Below are 9,316 nucleotides of genomic sequence, written 5' to 3'. Positions count from 1 at the left end.
GGAGGCCTTGCTCCTTGCGTGATTCTTGGGGGCACAGTACCACCTGCTGGCAACGCGATGGATGGTAGCATAGCGAGGGATGGGATACAGTGAAAATAAAAACCAGCCCTGGCATCTTGCCTTTTTCCAGAATTAGAGCAGTCCTCACATTTGCTATTCACTCATTCTAGTTTTAAGTATTTAAGTTGTAATCTTAGGTGTTAAAGTCAAGTTGTCTTTGTGAGGGCCATTTCCCTCTCAGTCAGAATCGCTAATGTTCAGGCTACAACATTTTTCCATCTGCAAAAGGAAAGGAACACAAATTCCAAAGCAGAGTCCAGTTTACCAAATCTCTGTGAAAAGTTTAATTTCGTAGATTTTAATAGCTTTTTACTTGGAGCTTTATTACACAGTAGTTCAAATTGTAACATTTTCAACCCTTCCCTTCTTCTTCACCTGGGTGGGCATTGCATCAACACTTCCTACCTTCCGTCTTGTCCCAGATTTATTTCTATTCATCTCAGCACATTGTTTAGCCTCTAACTCTCCCAGGCTCTATCACACTTAAATTTATTTGCCTAAGAAATAGGAGATGATTGATTTGAGGCTGAACTGCTAATAGTTCATTCCTGCTCTCAGAACACTCAAGTCTAGCAGGCACGTTCACTCTTTGTTTCCTTTTAATCACTTTTTTGCTCCTGTTCATTGCTGTTTGTTTTGTCCTTGGTTATTTCACAGGACAGTTTCTGTCTTCCAGAGTGTACAGCTGATTGCAAATAAAGCTACTAGCCCACACAATGTGGCCAGGAAACTGTGGTTTAAAGCAAACCCAGAGGATTTAAAACACAACTTCTGAAAACATTTATTAAGCTCTGTGGGCTCAAATATGATCTAGGACTTGGTCCCACACTTGGAACATGGACCCACTGGTTGAGGATAGGGAAGCGGCAGGATGCTCCATGCTTGGCTGACTCTCCGGGTTTTGTTTTCCTATACCTGACTCAGACTAAGTGCACCTGACTGATGAGTTGTATGTTAAGTGCTTTGAAAACAGTGATTTGTCTGTACCTGCAAAATTATCCACTTGTACCAATGCACCAACTGGCAGTTGTGGGTATACCTGGCTAAAGTGGAAAAGGGACCAAACTGAAGACTACAAAGCTGAATTTAAGATGCTTTGGGTAAGGTCCAGCTCACATAAGCTCAGAAGCTGACAGTTCAGGACTCAGTTCAAGCAGGTGGTCTAAAATGTAGTTCATGCTGTGGCTGAAGGCTTTGTCTACCAGACTACATGTGAGTCTGGGGCTGGATGTTCCCAGAGAAAACTCCATGAAACAGTGTGAGCCCAGCTAACTATTGACAAAAGACGACTGTTCTCCACATCTTTTCTGCCTCTCCACCAAGGGTTGTGGACCCATACATCCCACCAGGAGCCAGCATGGTACCCTCAGGGCCCTAAAAGGACCAGTTCAGCTCCCTGATTTGGTAGAATATGGCAACAATAGCCTGTCCAAAGTATTGGTAAGGACCATGCTGTTGGGAGCAGAATGGGGATGGAGAAAGCAGGGGTAGAGTGATTCTCCTTTAGGCAGCAGTGAAGTGTGAGACTGGCTGTTTCTCCTTTATTGGCACCTTCAGCTTCTCCTGTTGGAGCCCAGCAACTCTACATGGACTGCTTGAATATTAAGATCAATAGCTATTTTCCATCCACCTGAGACTCCTCCATTTAGGCCCTTCTAAAACGCTGGCCTTTCCCTGGGACCTTGGCAAGACTGACAGTGTTTTGGCATGACCAGACCTTCCGTGGACAGCTAGATGGGTGAAATCACCCTTGCCAAGTTTCTGTTGAATAACCTGTCTTCCTGGGCAGATGGTAGAGATCCCCTCTGTGAGATGGACTTTGGTTTTGGTGGGTCTTACTAAGACTGAAAAATCCTCAGCTAGGGCTGGTGGGGCTGGATGACCTCTCCTCTACTCTCCTCTTTCCTCAAGGACAACATGACTCTGCTCTCCTTTTCTATCTTGAGCAATCACACAGGAGTACAGGCTCTGCTGACCCCTCATTTTGGCTCTGCATGCTTCATTTTTAGACTTCAGTCTCACCAGCCTTCCTAGCTGTCCCAACACACCATTTTGTCTGGACAAATAACACCCAGATGGCTCACTCCAAACTGCATCCAAGGAACACTCCATCTGCTTGTCCTGAATTGCTGCACTAACACAGAGTGGCAGGATTTTTTACTATCAAAGGGAGGGGAGGAAATCTAGGGTTTCAGTTTGTATTCAGGTCCAGACTGGAAATTAGATTGTAAAATCCAGCATAGAGTAGTGGAGGTGGGTGTGCTCACAGTACAGGTCATAGCACCTTTCACAGAGCTTCTTACTGTGGTGAGAGAAAGACTCTGGAGAACATGTACTTCAAGGCTGCAAGCCATCCTCCAGGTCCTCTAGAGATTCCTGTTAATACTTCTCCCTCTTGCTTTATCTGCATGTGTTTCAACTGATGCCTCACGGGGCCATTGTCTTCCTTGTCAGTGTGCCCCTGCCCTGGCCAAGTTTCTGTCCATGGGACAACCATAAACCTGTAGCTACCCACCACCATGGGTGACTGTGGATCCAACTACTGGTCCGTGGCCCTGTTGCCTGTCCAGACAAGACTACTCTAGGAAGCCCCCACCAGCTGCTTGGATGTCCTCAGGGAGTGGTGGGCATTTCCAGAGAAATTTCATCAGGTTCCCTTCTGCTTTTCCCTTGTTTTCAGTTTTACAAGCTTTGTAATTTGATTTTACTTTTGATCTATTTCCCAATTTTCCCAATTTTCTGTTTTGATTTTCAAATTGGGCTCATGCCCAGCAGGGACAATGTGCAAAAGCAGATTCCTTGGGAAAAGTACAAGAACAGAATGCGCAAGTAGAAACACTCCCCCTGAAAAATGGCCTAGATGGTAAGAATTTGCAGCTCAGGGACTTCCCCAGCCCAAGGTGGTGTTGACGGTTTTAGTAACAGTGTTTGTTCTCTTCCATAAACCTATGTGGTTTCCCTTAAACCACAAGCAAACTCTTTGCTTTTATGACATAGTATAGCCATCAGTCCCACAAATCCTGGTGACAATATCTTGGTTGTGTGAAGAACTGCATCCAGTGATTTATTTATTTATTTATTTTAAATACCAACAGCTAGCTTAATCTGATGCTGCAATAGTTACCTGTTCTTGCTCACTCTTTTTCAGCCACCGGAAGACCTCTACTCTGTTCCTATCAGTTGCCTCCTTTCCAAACTGAAGAATCCCAACCTACCCAGTAGCTCCTTCTACAGATGCCCTTATCTGTCTTTGATCACCCTTCCTGTAATTTTCTGAACTTTTCCTAATCCTATTGCACCCGTATTTGAGATGGAAGTGGGGGCTGACCTATGCCTGGATTTGGACTTAAAGCACCATGAAATCAGATTGCCTACAGGCAACAGTTACTGTTTCTTGCCATTCCTTCTTACATGAACTAAGGAAGGTCATAAGTCATACAGATATATGATCAGCTGAGTGTTAGCAAAGCTGCAGAGCAATGCTTAGTCAAGAAGTAAAATAGCAGTTATTGCCCTAAAAGATTATCTGTGATGGGCTGAGGATTTAGTCACTCCTTAGTTGATAGCTGGGGAAAAAAAGCACCATTTTTACAGAATAATGCAACAAAATGGGACATAGGATGTCTACGATTTGAACATCCATATCTGAGCTAATTCATTCATTTTTCTTTATGGACAATGAGTTTCCAGTATATAATAGGTGCTTAATTAAGTACAATCTTCTATAAAAATGTCATCTCAAATCTCCAGGATGGTCATCATGGTGGCTAGAACATGAGGAATTACTGCTAGAGACCAAGACCGGAAACATGACTGGAATACATGCTCTTCTGGTCTCCCCATTGACAGTGAATAACCTGGAGAATCAGAGCATGTACTGGTAAAAATCAAGATAATCAAAAGTACTGAATAATGACATTACTAAAGGAGGGCTAGGACACTTCCGCTGGAAGACCTGGGGTCTGTCAAAATGGTGAATGCAATTCTTACTTGGTCAGTTGCCAAGCTGTCCGTGGTTGTAATTCCTAACAGCCATGGAAAAGATCACTTGGGCAGTACAAGAACACTCTGTACACGCCATGGCCTGGAGTTAGGAGGTTTGGTGGAGTCCAAGCACGGCTACTCACAGTATTGGTGCTGGCCCGACTCAAAGCTTCCTTCTGCTATGAAAGGAAGGGGTTTTTGTTTCACAGGTTAAGATACCTGTGCAAGCCATGGTCATACCATGGGGTCTTAGGCTCCCTCTTCAATGTATGGGGCCTGCTGCCAGGCTCTTTGATCAGGAAAGGGTTGGATGGACTAATGTACAACTTACATGAAGAGTAGGGTGGGTTTTGCAAAGCCCCTGGGTGGCAAAGTGTAAGTATTGGCTTTGCCAATATGTATGATCAATGTCTGAGAATCCTACGAAGCCAAACTCCAGCATAAAAATAGTAAGAATTTTTCTTTAGTTCTCATGAATCAAAATAACATTTCTCCAAAGTGTTACAATATGTGCCTCTTTCTTCTCTGTCCATTTAAGTCTAGTGGCAACTGAATTTCAGTTAAAAGCTCCTTAAAACTCCGTAGATGAAAAAGCTATGTGAATTGTGGGTATTAACTATGTACTAATATTAGTACTCTTGCTCAGAATGGCCACAGGACTGTGAATAGAGCAATAAACAGTTGATTGAGTTTACTAAAACTATTTGTTTTAGAAGAAATATGGCTATTCTACCTTGGCAAATGTCATCCCTGAAACTGCTTTTCAAAACAGCACAGATCAAATCACCTCTGAAATAAAATAATTTAACTGGACAGAGATCTACAATGACAAGTCCTGAAGCATCCTTGCCAGGAATTTGCGTAAAGCAACAAGCCAGGACAGAAAACAACTGTTCTTTCTCCAGTCTTCTCTTGGTTTTACTGGCTTGTGAACTCCACGACAAAAGCTAAGCCTTGACCATGCATTAGGCAGGTGGAAGAAGTGGAGCGGTTAGAACAGTGCTCTCACCTATACAGAAAGACATGTTCAGGTACCCTTGCTATCCTCTTACTTTTCCTAATTTTCCTTCCCCTGATGTTTTGTTGTGCCCTTCTCCTCCCAAGTCCTCAGCACGTCTGACCATGCACCCTTCCTCTCAGAAAGCCTTTTCCATTCCTTCTGTCAGCACAAAGCATTACTTGGCAGATGTGCTAAGCCACCCACATCTCTTGCCTTGGGCTTGCTTCATGCCCACCTCCACCACCAAGTTCTCCTCCACATCTGTCCAGTCCCTCCTGACTCCTCTGCTTCAGACTCCAACTTACTTTTCACTTGATCCTCCTTCTGACCCAGCTCCTCATTGATAAACCCAAATCATGCAGGCCCATTGCATTTTGCACCACAACTATCTTTACAAATGCACTCCTCACTCCTTGCATGAGCCACCTTCCCTCCCCATGCTGGGCTCTCTCACACCTTGTGCACTGGACAGATGTTACTGGAAGAGGCCCTGCTGCAGTGGCTCATCAGTAAGCCAAGAAGGAAGAAAGGTCCGGGGACAAGGTGAACTCTCATGTCGTCCCCTGTGCTATCTCTTTGACACCTCCTGCTGAAGACTTCATCTACAGTAATTCCGTCACTGTGGCTTGGAATGAAAAAAACAACAGGTACACAGGTACAGGTAGGGTTGTCCTTCCTGAGCCCTCTTCCAGGACTCCCTTTGCTGGCAGAATGGGGGGAGGGAGGAAGAAGAGGTGGATGCCTACAGAGAAGACCCACTCATGGGCACAAAAACATGCACAGCTTGTCCGTAACCTTGACTTTTCCTCCCCTCAGTTCTTCACTGTGGGCATTTCCTCATCAGGACTGTAACATGCATAGTCAGCTGTGACTTTAGGGCCACAACTATAACACCATGAAGTAAGTTTGCTCCCTCCACCTTCCCTACAGTTCCCAGCTCCTCCCCAGATGCTTATATACAATTTGAAATTACCCCCTTCACACCAGCCAGAAGGCAAAATGTCTTCTGCCTACCCCATCTCTCTCAATATAAATAGCTACCATCAAAAATGTGAAAGTCTGGCTATGGTTGTAGCCTCCAAATTGTATGGGAAGACTTGTTCCTCATATCAGAGACACTTTTCAGGAGGCACAAGGCAGATGTTCGTGTCCTCCCCGCAAACATTGTTTGCCTACCTCCCTTGACAGCCCTCAGTAAGCTGGCCTTTCCTTAAGTATTCTCTGCCTAGGATCGAAAGATGTACACACCAACACATCATACTCTTCTGCTGGCACTATCTCACCTGGATCCTGTCCACTCCTTTTCATGCTTCCCCAGCAGGTTCCTGTGGGATTGCATAGTCCTATGGGGTTTATGCCTTTTTCCTCCCTATGCTAGGCTTCACAACGTGCCTGGGGAGCTGTCCACAGACCTTGGACATAGCAGCATTGGACTTCCAAGAACTGCCAGAAGTGCTGTAAGCACCTTATTAGCCACCACTTTCTCCAGGAGCCACCAGCCCTCCTGCCCTCTCTGATCTGTTGAAAGAGGTGCTGCATGAGGTCTGCCCTGCCCACCAGCACTCACAAAGCAGACTTCCCTAAGCTAGTTCACTTGGACTGAAGCAGGTCAGGGAACACCCAGGCAGCTCCACTGATACTCTGGGAAGTTACTGGCAGTGCTGAGCATCTAGGAAGAGGTAGCAGATTCTTGTGCACCAGAGCATCCAAATTTGGAGAGCAACTCCCAGCTCAAGAGTTCTGCAGACCACCAGAGGCTGCATTGTAGGCTTCTTTGCCATAGATATCAAGAGTTGCTTGTGACACTGGCAACCACAGCGTGGCATTCCCCATGTGTTTCCAGAATCAGATTTTGAGGCAGGCAGCTGCCTTCTTCCTGAATTGCTCCCATGATCTGTTGGTGTGTGGCTGGGAGTATCTCTGCACTATGGCTGTGTCTGAAAAATAATCCCAAATGCCAAATTGCACTCTCTGATGTGCTCTCAGCGAATGCTAATATCCATGCTTCCTCGATGCTCTTGCTTTTATATTCTGATACCATGGCAGCAAGAATTGATTCAAGAAATGAGAAGACTATCAAAACACTTCCTCGGCCCCAAGTCATTCCTATACAATTTGGTGAAAAATAGCATTGGAAGACATTCCTATGCAGACACTCCTAAACAAACTTAAAATCAGTGAGTCTCTATATTGTACCTAGTGAGTCCTGACAAGAGCAGAAATGGAAAAGAGCTTCTCAGAGGGGTAGGCAAAATGGAACTGATGCACCTTGAATAATTTGGCAACAAGATTAAGATTTGAGGCTGCAGCAGAGCAGGCTCAAAGGGAAGATAATGACAAGTCAGTGATGTCCTAGGACTACTGAGTAGTAGGTGTTGGGAGCTCTGTAAGGGATGAAGACAGTTGGGTTGTTCATCCCATTTTTCATGGCAACTGGGACTCCCATCCTACCTCCTTTATGGGACCACAGACTTTTCTGACATGCAGCCACGTATCTTCCTCTGCTTCTCTTCCCAAACAACAACTCTATTCAGCCTCCTGTTCCTCTATGCTTCAAGGGGTATGGCCCAGCTCAAGACCGAACATGGGAGGACAGCAGGGCTCTCTCGTCTTACTGTAGCTGGACTGGTGTGTGATGGTAACTCTTGATTTTCTCCCTACTTACCTTGATCCCTCTCCTAAAACCATGAGTAATTGCAGTGGGTTGTGGGGCAGTCCATCACTGTCTTCCAGGCAGGGCAGGCTAGAGTCTGCAATGCTGCAGCTGTGCTGAGGGGACAATCAGGGCACAGCGTCATTCTGATATGTCACCTGTGTGGCCGTAAAGCAAGACGTGGAGATATACCACCTCACGTGCTCTAGTGGTTCTACCATGCAATGCTGTCTTTTGCCATATCAATGGGTTCTGAAATGAAAATGTCAATCTTCCACCCTCTACCAGCCTTAGGCAGAAGCATGGTTGCAGAGATGTTCTGCCCTGGAAAAATTCCATGAGCTCCTATGTAGGAAAACAAAAGGGAAAAGCCCAAGTGCATACAGGAGAACACTACCCTTAGTAATAGAGGTGTCAGTAGTACACATTATGAGACATTTGAGGATATTGCTGCAGGGACAGGAGTAATTACAGATTGAGCTTGAGTTCTTTAGGTGTCAGTAGAAAGTGCTGTAGTTAAAAATCTTGCCCAAACGTTTGCTCTGTTTGCAAAGCAAACTTTACAGGCACACAGTCTGATGGAGGAGGGTGTGAAATGCAGCAACGCACCATCAGCTTGGACAAGCAGCCGTTCTCATTTATTGGCTGTGTAGATTGGTTGCAGCCCTCTGCATGTGGCTATATGCCCATCTAGAGCCTTGCCACGTGTGTCTGCATAGCCTTTTTGTGTTACATGGAAGTTTCCAGAGCACACTGCTTGCACCTTGCTAACATTGGTCCCAATGGTGACTATTGGGGTCTGGAAATTTGTTGCTGAGTTCTTCCATGGCTGTTTGTGTAATTGCACTTGGGATGATAGGGCTGGGCATTAAACAATCCTTCCTCTGGAGGGCTGTGTGGCCGTGGGACAAGTGCCCAGAGACATGTGAAATTCTCCATCTTCAGGGATCTGCAGGACTCAGCTGGACAAAGTTACAGCCACCCTTATCTAGATTTGATAACAACCTGCCTTGGGACAGGAATTTGGTCTGGAGACCTCTAAAGGGTCCTTCCCACCAACATTTCCATGGGATGTCTGCTTGTGCAATGCACGTTTGGTTATACATGTTTTTGAATGTGTGCTCCAAGCCATGTGTTGGAGTCTACCTGCCATGTCCATGAACATTGGTGCCCTCGGCAGTGAGACCAAGTGGAAGCAGGAATGTGCTGGGTGAACATGGGAGCCTGGGCACAGCAGATTCCTCTTTCCTTCATCTTTTCCCTGAAACCTCAGTTTGGTCTCTTGCACAACCAGCTGCCTGAAGCCATGCTCCACGTCCAAAGGCAGTGGTATGGCTTGGAAGGGGGATGGTCTCCAGCTGCATCCAACGTTCCTATTACACTGGGCACCACCAAGCATCCTCAAGCCCAGTATAGAGGCTGCCAATGCCCTGCCACGGCCTGCCAGCACCAGGCGTGGGGACCTACAGAGCCCCAGGGGCTCGCAGGGCTGGAGAGGCTTGGTGGGAGCTCCCTGCCCCGGGGACGACGCGAGGGGCTGGCGGGTCCCCGCGGAGTACCGGGGGTGCCCGGCGCCGTGCGCCACGGTGTGCCCGGCGGCTGTGGGACGGGACGGGACG

This window comes from Cygnus olor, chromosome 25 (assembly GCF_009769625.2).
Source record: "Cygnus olor isolate bCygOlo1 chromosome 25, bCygOlo1.pri.v2, whole genome shotgun sequence".
NCBI classification, from domain to species: domain Eukaryota; kingdom Metazoa; phylum Chordata; class Aves; order Anseriformes; family Anatidae; genus Cygnus; species Cygnus olor.
This window is presented reverse-complemented; position numbering follows the sequence as displayed.